The sequence below is a fragment of the Cupressus sempervirens genome, chromosome 5 (genome assembly GCF_028749045.1).
Source record: "Cupressus sempervirens isolate cs-2001-9-10 chromosome 5, ASM2874904v1, whole genome shotgun sequence".
Classification (NCBI taxonomy): Eukaryota; Viridiplantae; Streptophyta; class Pinopsida; order Cupressales; family Cupressaceae; genus Cupressus; species Cupressus sempervirens.
Window position 1 is genome coordinate 900476269 of NC_143122.1, and position 14666 is coordinate 900490934.

Here is a 14666-nt window from a genome sequence, read left to right on the forward strand (position 1 = left end):
TGAAAGCTTAAAGCTTTGGCTTTCTAGTTTTAATGGTGAAAGCATTCACGTTGAAATTTCTTAAGTTATAATTTTTCAGTTGAACAAAACACTTGTCATCTTCTTTTTCAGTTGGAGTCGAGCTCACTCGGCATCTATTGTTGCTGAGCATTTCCTTTGGAGTCGAACTTACTCGGCATCCATTGTTGTCGAGTATTATTTCTTTGAGTGCCAAGCTAACTTGACACTTGTTGCTTGTCACTCGGCACCGTCAAGTGCCAAGCAACCTGCCACTCGGCACCATCAAGTGCCGAGTAAAATTGGCACTCGGCACCTTCATGTGCCGAGCAACTTTTAAGTGCTGAGTAAAATTTTAGGTTTAGGGTTGTGATTACTAAATTAAATTTTAATATATTTCTCACATGGTATCGGAGCTTTGAGGCCCCACATCCACAGTGAGTTAGGGCATTTGTTTTTCTTGAAATATTTGACATGGTAGGAGGTGCAGGAAAGATATGGCAGCAACCACCACCCTTCAATGGGCAAAATTATGATACATGGGCAAAAAAGATGAAAACTATTATGGTTGTAAATGATTTGTCAAAGTTTGTAGTTAATGGATTCAATAATGTGACTGATCCAACTCAGTATGTTGCCCTCACAAATGCATAAAAGACTCATTTGAAAGAGTCAAGGAGGAAGGATGCTAAGGCATTAAGTCTTATTGAAGTAGCAATGACAGAGACAGTATTTTCAAAGATTGCAGTAGCAAAATTGTGTAAAGGAAGCATGGGATATCCTTGAGACGAACTTCAAGGGGATTGATAAAGTTCGTATAGTAAAGCTACAGAACATAAGGAGAGAGTTTGAGAACTTTCATATGAAAGAAAATGAATCAGTTGTAGACTTCAATTCAAGGACCTCCAATGTGATTAACCAACTGAAATCAAATGGAAAAGACTATCAAGAGCAGAGGATAGTGGAAAAGATATTGAGGAGTTTACCTCATAAATATAACAATCTGGTCATGACCATAGAAGAGGCAAAAGACCTCACTGTTTTGACAATGGATGAGTTGATGGGTACACTTCAAACCAATGCACATAGGATCAACAGATCTACTTCTTCATCTTCCCAAGAGCAAGCATTCAAGGCTTAGACAAATCCAAGAGGAAGGGAGAGAGGAAGAAATGGCTCAGGTAGAAACTCCAGATGTAGAGGCCGAGGAAATGGAAGACAAAGAAATGTTGCAACAAAAAACTCAGGAAGAGTAGATGGAGCAAGTAGCTCACAAAATACCTCAAGAGGAGGTAAGAAAAACTACAACTCAAATAAGAGTAGTGTAGAATGCTACTACTATCATAAATATGAGCATTATGCAAATGAATGCTAGAAAAGGCAAAATGATCAGTCAAGACAAGAAAATGTGGCTGATGTGAATATGGGAAGTGGAAATAATGCCATTGCCTTCATCATGTGTAATGTTGGTGAAGAAGGAAACCCTGAGGTTTGGTACCTCGACAGTGGATGTAGCAACCACATGAGTGTCAATGAAACTTTGTTTTCATTCATTGACAAGTGTTTCAAATTAGAAATTAAGATGGGTAACAATGTAACCCTACCAATTGTGGGCAAAGGATCTATTATGGTCCACAACAAGAAAGGTGAGAAGAAGGAAATAAAAAATGTGTATTTCGCCCCTGGTATGAAGCACAATTTGATGAGCATTGGTTAGCTCATTCAAAATAGATACAAAGTGCTGATAGAAAATGACAGGTGTGTCATTCATGAAAAGGATGGAAGCAAGAACTTACTTGCAGCAGTTCAAATGACACAAAACAAAATATTTCCCTTGAAGATAGAGACATGTTTCTCATCTCAGGTTGGTGTTAAACCTCCCACACAATTAGCTCTAAGGAGTGTGATTGAAGACCCTTCACGGTTGTGGCATCTCAAGTATGGTCATCTTGGCTATGCTGGTTTAAATTTATTGTCAAATAAAAGAATGGTAGATGGTTTTCCACATGTAGGAAATTCTTTTGACAAGTGTGAGGCTTGTATTTTGGGTAAGCAACATAAGCTTCCCTTTAATTCTGAAAATTCTAGGAGGGCTAGATATCCATTAAAGTTAGTGCATACCGACCTAATCGGTCCTATGCAAATTACTTCCATTGGGGGGAGTACTTATTTCATGACATTCATTGATGATTTTAGTCGTAGGACATGGGTGTATTTCTTAAAGAATAAATCTGAAGCATTTGATAAATTTGTAAAATTTAAAGCCTAGGTTGAAAGAGAATGGGGATAGTATATCAAGGTCCTAAGATCAGAGAGAGGAGGGGAGTATACCTCCAATTCTTTTGTAAATTTTTGCAGAAAACATGGCATAAAGAAAGAGCTTACAACTAGCTACACACCACAATAGAATGAAGTAGCTGAAAGAAAGAACATGACCATTGTTGAAATGGAAAGAAGCATGATGAAAGAGAAAAGTCTCCCAACTAAAATTTGGGAAGAAGCTATGGCAACAACAGTTTACCTAATTAATAGGTGTCCTACAAAGGTAATCTGTGACAAAATTCTAATGGAAGCATGGTCGTGAGGAAGATGGATAGTTGAACACCTAAGGGTGTTTGGATGTGTTGCATATGCACATGTGCCTAAAGAGAAAAGACAAAAATTGGATGACAAAGGTTTGAAGTGCATCTTCATAGGGTATAGCTCAAAATCAAAGGCATACAGATTGTATGACCCATTCAACAACAAGATGACTCTTTCAAGAGATGTGAAATTTTTTGAAAATCAGTCTTGGTATGATTCAATTAATGAGTCACCAAGCACTTCTAGTAAAGTGTCAATTATGAGTGAAGAATATGCTGATGAATAGCAAGAAGGAGTAAGTAGAAGAAAAGGCAAGTAGATTTAGACATTATCAAGCTCCTCTAGGCATGACCGAGTGTCAGTGCCGAGTATCAATGAAGATCGAGCTAGTCGGTAATGTGGCAACAGTGAAGATTCTAATCCTACACTCTCCTCCCTATTACCAAGAAAGATCAAGAGTCTTAGGGAGTTATACTAAGATGAAAGGTATGAAAATTATGATAAGTGTTAATTTTGCATTATTTTCTCATAGTGATCCAATATATTTTGAAGAAGCTATTAAAGAGAAGAAATAGTGTAAGGCCATGGATAAGGAAATAGATGCCATAGAAAGAAATGAGACATGGGAGCTAACTAATTTTCCTCCGAAGAAGCATGTGATTGGAGTAAAATGGGTTTACAAGACCAAATGCAATGTTGAAGGCAAGATTGATAGGCATAAGGCAAGGTTGGTAGTCAAGGGCCATAAAAAGTAGTATGGAAGAGACTATGATGAGACATATGCCCCTATTGCAAGAAGTGAAACCATGCATGCTGTCATAGCAATTGCAACCTAGCACAAGTGGAAAGTATTTCAAATGGATGTGAAGTCCGCCTTCCTAAATGGTATATTGAAAGAAGTGTATGTGGAGCAGCCACTTGGTTATGATGTTGCAGGTGAAGAGAATAAAGTATATAGATTGAAAAGAGCTTTTTATGGGCTCAAGCAAGCTCCGCGGGCATGGTACAGTAGGATTGACTCATATTTGATGAGCAATGGCTTTAGCAAAAGCAATGGTGAGCCCACTCTCTACATCAAGGTAGTAGATGGTAATGTATTGATTGTTATCTTGTATGTAGATGACTTAATTTTTACTGAAAATGACAAGGCTCTAATTGGTGAGTTTAAAGAGGCCATGAAAAGTGAATTTGAAATGACTGACTTAGGTCTCTTAAAATACTTTCTAGGCATAGAAGTAAAACACATTTGCATCTTTCAAGAAAAATATGTAGGGCAGATCTTGGAGAGATTCAAAATGCAGAATAGTAAGGCAGCCCCCACACCAACATCAGTAGGTCTGAAGTTGAGCAAAGAAGACATCAGCAAAAGAGTAGATCCAACATTATACAAGAGTATGGTTGGAGGTTTAATGTATTTGACTGCAACTTGGCCAAACCTAATGCATGCATTAAGTCTGATTTCCAGATTTATGGAAATACCAAAAGATTCCCACTAGCAAGCGGAAAAGAGGATCCTAAGGTATGTGAAAGGTACCAAGGGATTTGGAATTTTGTATACTGCAAATGATGGTTTCAAGTTGGTTGGTTACACTGATAGTGCTTGGGCTAGAAGTATAGATGATAAGAAGAGCACTTCCAGATACATGTTTCATATGGGATCGGATGCAATTTCATGGGCAACCAAGAAGCAACCTATTGTTACTCAATCTACAGTAGAGGCTAAATACATAAAAACAAATGCAGCAGCATGTCAAGCAATTTAGCTAAGGAGGATCTTGACATATTTGAATGAAAGACAAGAGGTTGGAACCACAATTTATTGTGACAACATCTCATCAATTGCATTGTCTAAGAATCCAGTCTTCCATGGGAGAAGCAAACACATCAGATATCACTTCATCAGAGACTAGGTGGAGAATGGGATATCAAGATAAAATTTTGCTAGTCTGAGTGGCAGCTAGCAGACATTTTCACAAAGCCATTAGGCATAAGAACTTTTGTACACCTAAGAGAGTGTCTTGGTGTAATTGATTTGGATCAGCATTGATCTTTGTTTGTTTGGCTCAGGACAAAGGGAGAGTGTTGGAATATTAAATGAAGCGTATGTTTGCCCCTTGAGCCAAATGCTGACCTACCACCTCTGACGCCCAGAATAGAGAAAAACATAAATATGGTGGGTGACATTTTTTGAAATCAAAAAAGAGGGAGAAAATGAAATGTGACAAAAATGAATGTTTATTCATTCATTCAGAGTTCAAGTAGATCATAAGTTGCAGAGGAGAGTAGAAGAAGGAAGAAGTAAAGAAGTTTATGCCTACAGTTGCACGTCTTTCCCCTGTTCTCTCTGTAAGTTGTTGTTTGGATTTTTCCTATTGAAGCAATGATTGCTCCAGGAACCATTGTATGTAGCCATTAGAGTTGTAGGTTTAAAGTTTATTGAAGTTTGAAGTTTTACCAGTTTAGGGTTGTTTTAGGATTTTTTGGTTGAAGCCGAATGCTCCCAGATTTTGTAATAGTTTAACTCAAAGATTGAATAGAAGGCAAGCAGGCATACTTGAATCCATTGCCCTTCCCTTGTATATTGCATTTGAGTAATTTGTTTGAAATCTTAAAGCTTTGACTCTCTGGTTTTAATGGTGAAAGCATTCATGTTGAAATTTCTTAAGTTATAATTTTTTAGTTGAACAAAACACTCGGCATCTTCTTTCTCAGTTGGAGCCAAACTCACTCGGCATCTAGTCTTGCCAAGCATTTCCTTTGGAGCTGAGCTTAATCAGCATCCATTGTTGCCGAGTATTATTTCTTTGAGTGTCGAGCTAACTCAGCAGCTCTTGCCTATCACTCGGCACCACCAAGTGTCGAGCAACCTGCCACTCCACACCATCAAGTGTCGAGTAACACTTGGCACTTGGTGTCTTTATGTGCCAAGCAACTTTTAAGTGCTGAGTAAAATTTTAGGTTTAAAGTTGTGATTATTAAATAAAATTTTAATATATTTCTCACAATAGTGAAGAGTGAGAAGATTAAGATAAGGAAGGTGTGTTAGTGTCCTATACCTACATTGAAGAGCTTTCAGCATAGCTAGAATCTCCATCTCCACCTTTCATGCCGATTACATTCTCCAGGGCCAGCTTTGATCCAGATTTGATCATGATATCTATTAAGATGACTCTGAGGGATCCTTAAACTTTCTGTGTTTTCTAAGATTATGGTAGGCACTTCACTCAAATGAGAGATCCTTAAACTTTCTATGTCTCCTCAATTGTAGCATTCCTCTATTTATAATTTGTTCTGTTGACAATCTTACATCATGCAAACATCATGTTGAGGATTCCGGGTGAGGGAAATAAACATTGCCAGAGGGAACATGGGGTTTTAGAGGACGACCGGCTCAACATGATTGCACATTTTCGATGTGTGATTTAGAGTTCGAGATAAGACCAGTATTTCCAATGCTTGTTTTAGAGTATGGAGTTCGTGGAGTAATAGAAATTATTATGTCTCATAATCAGTGTCAATATTCTGTGATTTATTTAATCATTATGTTAGCGTCGTGCTGTGAATTCCAAGCAAGCGGATATCGTAATAAACAAATGAAAAGAACGAATCTTTTAAAAGTAAGCCAAGGGAAATGAATATTTCCACAAGGAAATACACAAAGTTAACATGATTGTACATTTCCAATGCGTGTTTTAGAGTTTGGGGTAGGTGGAGTAAATAAAAATTAGTGTGCTTCCTAATCATTATGAATATTCTGTGAATTCACTACCACAACTAAAGCACGTTAATGACTATGTATAAACATTGTTGGTCAATGCTTTAGCCTTTCCCATTGGAGATGTCTATTTTATATTTATTAAAGATACTCATATTCAAAAGCTACCTAGAATGCTTTAATGTTTTAAAGTAAGGTAGTATTTTAGTATTTTTGAACATTTTAATCGTGTTTACTGTGTAGCAAACATACCAAAGATATAGGAAGGAAGGATTTTATAAGATAGCATATTGTATAAATACAAAGATACGGGACGAAAGGATGTTATAAAATAGCATATTGTATAAATAGAATTCTATGGTTCTATTGAAAGATTTATTTTTCACTTCTTGATAAAGATAATGTTAAAGATAGGCACCATTATTGTATTGAATAGGTCAATATTTTATATTAGAATTGTATTGAAGCATATTATACATTTATGAAATATATGGAAATTTATTTATTTTATTTAATGTTTTAATATTTTATAATAGAATGGTCCTAAGTCATTTTGAAAATTATTTGTCAATTTTAACATTTAACAAATATACTCAATGGTATAAGAAAAAAAAGCATAATATAAGATTAAATATTTTTAAAATTATTACTAAAATTATTTTAATAAACATATATATCAACATTAAAGAAATGAACATTAACATAATGTATTATATTTTATCGATTAAATGATTTGTAAATGAGTAGTAAATGATTGTAATATAATAAGTAATTCATTTTTGTTACTAAATATTTAATTATTTTGTAGGGAGTTCTTTTCAATAAGGAAGTAGTACTAGTAAAGTCTTATTGTAATACAAGAAATTTTTTTTTTTAGGACAATGTGTTCAATTATGTTGAATAGATAACTCATTTAATATGACCTTACAAAATAGAGACAAAATAATTTAGGAAAAGTATATGTAAACTTGATTTTTAATGTGAAGTGACAAAAATTAGTACTATTTATAACAGGAGCTCTATTAGAGATAGAGTCCTTGTCTTGTAGGTGAGATAAGAGATGAATTTTAAAAGAAATATAATTTGTAATTATTAGTGCTAATTGGATTAACAAAAAAAAATTGAGAACAATATATGCACGCAAAATATAGTGAAGATAAGATAATTTCAAAGATATTTTGACACATAGAAAATGCATCACGTTGCTTAATACCAAGTTTAGTAAACTACTTTTGAAGATCCTTGATATGGTTTTTATTGTAGTTCCACTAGTCAATTAATAAGCCAAAGTCATAATACATATATTAAAAAATCAATGAGCAAGAGAGGGAGATGGAAAGGAGGCAGACTTCCTATTTGAAACCTAGTGTTTTTGGCAGCACTAGGGGCATTGCAGGGGTGCTACGACTTGGTAAGGAAGAGCAAAATGAAGAAGACATTAATGAGGATGCAACCGACTATAGGGGAGGTCATTTTTCTATTGTATGGGTTCTCTCTTGTGTATATTTGGCTTTTTTCTACTTGGACCTTGATCAGATTTCTTTGGCTGAGGTACTTGGACTCTTTGTGGGGAGTTTGGGGACCTATCTCCTTTGGATCTAGTGATTGTTGAGTCCTCTTTCTCTATGTCTTTTGAAATGGATACATGGGTCATATGGCTTCATTTTCATGGGATGGTGAGGTACAACTTGGTTTGGGGATTTCCCCATTTGTGTGGGTACCATGCTGGTCATGGACACCATAACAAATGAAGGATTGGCAATGAATAGAGTCTTGTTTCCTCTTTTGGTCAATTTGAAGGTGATATTATTGATGGGTTTTTCCCAGATTTCACTATTTTCACTTCCAGAATGGGTAATTGAGGAATTATTGGCATTTTCATGTGCTTGATGCATGGCTCTTTGTTTGGTTGGTTCACCTAGTCTTTTCTTGATTCTTTGATTAAGCATGAAGGATCCTATATTTTCCTCTCCTTTTGTTGGGAGTTTTACTATTTTTTGGGTTTATTATGGTTTTCTATGAGCAATGGTTTGGCAGGAGATTTCACTCACCCCTCGCTACGGTGGGTGTTTTACTAGGCTATTATCCTTGGGACAACCTCTAGTTGTGGAAGCAGGTGCTGCTTGGTGGTCATGTGTTTCACGAGTACATAGTTTTAGGGTTTTTTATTTCCCTTGCACATTTGGTGGGGAAATCTCTGATTGGGGATCTTATTTATTAGGAATCTCATTCGAGCCTTTCTCTAGGTATGTTAAGTTTCCAAACATTGTGTTGTGTTTGGGTATTGGATATTTTTGTGCCTCTGTACCTACTGCTCAAGTTTGGTTTCCCCATTTCATAGGTGGTTGGTTCCTTATTCATTCATATTGACTAGATACCTTCTTGTTCATCCTTTTCCTTTCTAGAAACTTCTTGATGATTCCTTACATAGAAACGTGCAAACACAATTTCTCTTGATTTAATTATTCTAGCTCATTCATCCTTATCTTTAATACGCTTTCCATATTCTAAGAAATCAACCCTATTAGATGGAATTAATGATTTCTCATAAATTTTCAAAATGATTTTTCTTAGCCAATACTATGTTCTAATACTTGGTCATCACTAGGTTACTCAATCGCTGCTAAATTTTTTGTTTGGAACATATAACATTTCTTCTTAGGTTATAATATGGCTTGGTCAACACTATCGTCACTTGGCATATTGTTCAAGTTCCTTAATCTTCTACTCTATTTCATAGTCTAGCTTGTGCATTTTCTCTATTATTAATCACTTCTTCAAGGCTTTAGAACATTTGTCTTCTCCACATGTAACATGTTTTAAATAATCACTTTATCTTTTCAAAGTCCAAGTAATCAAGTGTACATTTGTAATTTCCTCTTTATAACTCCACCTTTCATCTAGGTGCTTTTTCTATGACCCTGAGGTCAATCGTGCAGAAAGCCTCTCTCTCTACCCTAGAAATCATGGATGTCAAAGTAATTTGGCTTCTCTACATGGATGAACTCACAGTATAAATCTCTCAAATAATATTGAGGTTCCTCATAATCATTACATGGTGGTAGGTGAAATGCTATATATCACATATTTCAAAAAAATGATTTCATACTAGCATGAGTACACCAATGAATAGGAAATTTTTTGTTTGTGCATGATAAGGATTTTGTAGATATTGGATTAGTGAAAAGAAAACATAAACTATAGTTTGTTGATATCATAATCCATTAGCATAAAAGGCATGACACATATCCCTCTATGAACTTCATTTTGTAACCTCCCTAGACACCTTATTGCCATTTTGGGCCATTTGTTCAAGTGTATTCAATAGGTTTGAGTGGTGGAAAAGAGAATAATATTGCAATCTATTGACCATTTGGGTAATGTGAGTGGTATTTTGTGTAAGGTAGTTTATGAGGTCTTCTTTAATAGTATTTACATGATGTAATGGTATGCCTAGATGATTTATAGGCGGTGGTGGTTGTTGAATGAGAACATTGAGCAGAAGGTTTTGTGTCTATTTTGTAGTGGGTGGAGGCTTCCGTGTTTGTGTCACAATGGTTTTAGGGTTTTGTGATTGCATCACTATGGGTGGAGGGTTTTATTCTGTTATTTGTGTTGGAGGTAGTATTTTAAGTCTATTTCATTTTTGTAAAGTCATTGATACATCTTATATTATATTTTTTTTAAAAATAATTAAGAATCTTATAAATTGTGGAAAAAAATAAAAATCCTACAAATTAAAAAGAAAATTACAAACTATGATGAAATAAATAAATAAATGACAAAGAAAATGAATATATAACTTGTTTGTGTGGTATCATGGAGGAAAAAAAAAAACTTTCTTTATAAACCCGATCGAGTTTCTACCTCCCACTGTCACCAAAATTCTTTATTGTCATCATTTAAGGGTATAAAAACACTCTCAAATGTAGGCAAGAGTAACTGTTTATATTTCTAAAAACTTGATTGAGTATTAAGAAATACATATTTAAAAAGGTTGATCCAATTTTTAATAAATATGAATTTAAAAAACCCAATCAAATTTTATAAAACCCGATCAAGTTATTTTTATATTAATATGGACAAGCATGGATACCAGGCTTGGCTGACCTTTGAATTTTTTGAAATCCAATCAAATTATTGAATTAATTTTTTTTTGATGGGGTGTCTTCTTTTTTGAACACCAACTTTGTGCACACATCCAACACTTAACAACTTCTACCCATATTCTATCTCTTTGTCTATACACTAGTCTAGATATGCCTATGAGCTCCATAGATCCAACCCCTAGTATCTTTTCATAGGGTGATGGTCTCCAATCCTACTTCACTATGCTTACCAATAACATATAGCTCTAATTGAGCCAACCTATAGTAAGTACTATGCCATGTGCATTCATTGGAATTTATGCTCCATGCTAGTCTTTTGGTGATAACTTAATTAAAAATAATTTTGCTGCTTCATCACAACACATTAAAACATACATCTCTAGAGTAGATGAGTGGTGGCATTCACATTGACTCTCATATACAAAATTAATCTTCTAAATTGGGTACTGGTAATGAATTCCTTTTTAGAAATATAGAGTATCTTACTGAATTTCAATATTCGAAATGGAATAAGATGACCCTATTAGTAAATGAAAGTATTTGAAATATGACAAGTGGAGGAGCATCAACATTACTTTTATTATGGTAGATTGTACCACCTTCCATGGCTAGTAACTTCTACCATTATTGCTAAGATCCACATAATTGACTAGATTGTGGAGCTGCTTAAAACAGGTATGCTCCTTGTTGGAATGTGTTTGAACTAGTATTTAAATATTATCAAGTGAATATAATTGCAATAAATTAGTTTTATTATCCTCTACATAGGAAGAGATAGGAATTTTTTATGTTGTCAAAAGTAGATTTTGGAGAGGACCTCTGATACAAGAATTTAGATGAATGTTTGGTATTAAAGGCTTGGTATATCATCAAAGGAAGAAAATTGTGGATAATCAATGTTGGAAAAAGTTTTTTTTTTCTTAAGAAGACTTTTTCTAGATTTTTTTTATGCAATTAAAGAATGTGTTGAAATATGCATATATTTAGGGTTTAGTTTTATTTGTTTTTAGTGTTTTATTACTAAAAGTTTAATGAGTCTTTTCTATATTAGAAAAAGGAGGGGAAGGCTAAGCCTTGTGATCTTCCATAGAAAATTTGATAACTAGTTTTTTGAGTTCTATTAGAATTAATATGTGAGTCTATAAGACTCCAGTGATGAAACATTGTACTTTGAGATCAATAGATCATATTGTGTGTCCACTCAACATAAAAGTGGAGTGTCTCTATAACTTATACTACTAAAAAAACTAAGTTTTTTCTTAAATAAGACTTTAGTTTTTATTCAATTAAAGAATGTACATAACTTTGCATATATCTACAATTAGGTTAATTTGTTTTTTGTTTCCATTCCTTAGCATATAAAACATGACTAATTGTATATGCCTATCTAGTTGTTTTTGAGTGTTTTTCTAAGGCTAATTTTTTGTTTTGAAGCCTCTATAATCTTTTTATAAATGGCTACAATAAAGATATCTTTTCATAATTCTTATGTAAAATCTACAAAAATAAGATTAAGTGCACAAACCTTTTAGTTTAACTTTTGAACAACATTTAATCTAATGGTTGTGGATAATAGGAGCACCTGAGAACTTATATTGACAATTTGATTGCAAGTAGGTATGGATTATTAGGTAAGAGATTCAAGGAAAAGTTCATTCACACTGGTAGTTCAATTCTAAGTGGTTCTATTGGGATATCTAAGCCTATAAACCATGGAGTTCCATATTCTTTCACACAGGAATTCGTGATTGTATATCGAATGTATAGTTTAATGCCAGACAAGATTCCTTTTTAAAACATTCATGGAGCATCCACAAAGAAGAAAACCCCTCTAGTGCTTTAAGAGTAAGTTTATATCAGCTTTTGATGGTCTTGTTAAAAATCTCCATTAATTATTTACCAACATGAAATCTAGAAGTAGGGTGTATGCAATGTAAGATGAATAAAGGGGTATGACAATGATAACCACCAAAATTAGATCTAAGTCATGTGAAGACCAATCATAAATAAATAAAATTACAATTAATATAGGCCTTTTGCTAGGCCTATATTTATTTAAATTATAACAACTCTATTTAATTCAATCTACTCCTGCATCTCTAATATGTACTTTCCATTTTTTAGTTTTTAAGTAATTTTTTAGATTTATTTTAATTCCATCTTTCAATTTCTATGGGATGAGAATTTTAGAATGTTAACATACTTTCCTTCAAATCCTATGAGAATAATTTCCATTCTAAGTTACAGATTATTCCAACAGTTTCTCCTTTAGGAAAACTCTTTTACAATACAAAATTTTTCAAATATTTTTGAAAGGCCTTACTCTTTAGTGGTATTAGAAATACTAAAGCTATTGACTGGTTAATTATAGGGTCGATCTAAGGCCTTACTCTTTAGCAGTATTAGAAATACAGAAGCTATTGAGTGGTTAATTATAGGGTGGATCTAAGGGAGCTAATTGGGAGCCATGGAGAAGAAACACTATAAAAAGTTGGAAATGAGAGAATGATGGTATGTATGGGGCATCAAGCCTATTATGGCCTTCAAATTTGGAACTATCCCACATGGATGATAGATCTTATTGTTCAAGAACCAGATGGTTAGGATATAACTAATTACATAGATCTGGCTACACTTGAAAGAAAGGAATTTATGTCCACTATCTTCTTTATGTATTTTTTTAGGAGGATTCTCAAAAATTTACCACTAACATTTCTATATATTGCATCCTCCATTCATATGTCTTAGTCTATTAGGATAGGGAGAGTAGTGTGCCAAGATACAAAAAAATTAGAAGAAATATTCTTATGATTCCAATTACAAAGTGGGGGGATATTACTGATTATAAAGAAGTAATTCAATCTCTCTAAGATATTTATCATAATGATCTTGAAAATCTAGACTTGGTGGTTGGACTAGTGGAAAAAAAAATTGCAGATCATGCAATCAATGAAACAACTTTCTTTGTCTTTTTACTAATGGAAACAAGGTTGATATTTGTCTCTTCCCTTTACCATTCATTAATCTCTTTTCTCTATATCTTTTAGTATTATTTGGTTCTAATATATTTACTTCAATGTAGGTGGCTAGAGGCTAACAATTTCTTTGGCAATGATTTTAATGAGGAATTATACATGAAGGAAGGTTTAGGAAGGGTAAACAATATAGAGAGCTCGAAAGATGTTCTTAATCGCCAATTCCTAGAAATGGTAGAAAAATGGATGAACTCATCTAGTACTTGCTCTATTTTAAGTAAAAATCCAAAGCCCAAAAACTTTGAAGTACAAATACAAAGCCCAAAAACTATGTGCCCTTATATCTGCGAGTTCCCTAATATTTTCAAACCAAGGATATATGTTCTAGCATGAAGAAAATGTATCTTGATTTTCCATATAGGTGATCATTGTAATCATTAGGTTTATGAAACAAATAAAAGATATAATATCTAGAGAAGAATATATTTCATATAAATATCTATAATAAATGATAATATAGATAATTGAAGACTTTAGTAGAAGAATGTAGATAAGAAAAAAATTAAAGATGCAATATCTAGAGAAGAATATATTTCATTTAAATATCTATAATAAATGATAATATAGATAATATAAGACTCTAGTAGAAGAATGCCCCATGCCCCTAGAATTTACTAGATGGAATAAATTTATTTTGTCAACACTTTGCCATAATGTTTATTTAAATAAGATGTTTAATATAATTATGACATCATAAGTAAAAAAACTTTTTTGAGGTATAAAATGTCAAGTCTCATTAATGAAATGGTTAGGTACATCTGTCTTGATATTGTACTCCACTTAGTAGAGTGATTTTTATTATTATTTTCTGATTTAATAGTTGTGCTATTATCATTTATAAAATAGTTTATCAATGTTTTCAAAAAATTAGACAAAGAATGTTTAAAAAGGTTATTTTAATTATATCAAAAATATATTTATTACTTATTTCAATATGTTTTGAGCTAGTATGACAAGTCAAATTTTCTATCTTGTTAGTGTTTTGACTTTTACCAATATATAATACTTGTACGATCTTATGTTCTTTGTGTTTATCAATATACATAATGTATGGATAATTGTTACAATGTTTTATAACTAGAATTTGAATACTCTACTACTATAAGTTCTCCTTTACGTTCATATTGAGTTTAAAATCATGTACCTTAATTATATTTTAGTATTATTTTAAGATAATGCTAATTTTATTATAGTGAAAATTGAATGTACAATATATCATTGAAATAT

The 14666-nt window shown here is 33.2% G+C and overlaps 1 pseudogene; it reads left to right on the plus strand.

Annotated features, from left to right (window-relative positions):
- The window catches only part of LOC149558834 (alpha-dioxygenase PIOX-like), a 36310-nt pseudogene extending 22538 nt beyond the window's left edge, over positions 1-13772 (plus strand).
- The last annotated feature ends 894 nt before the right edge of the window (positions 13773-14666 follow it).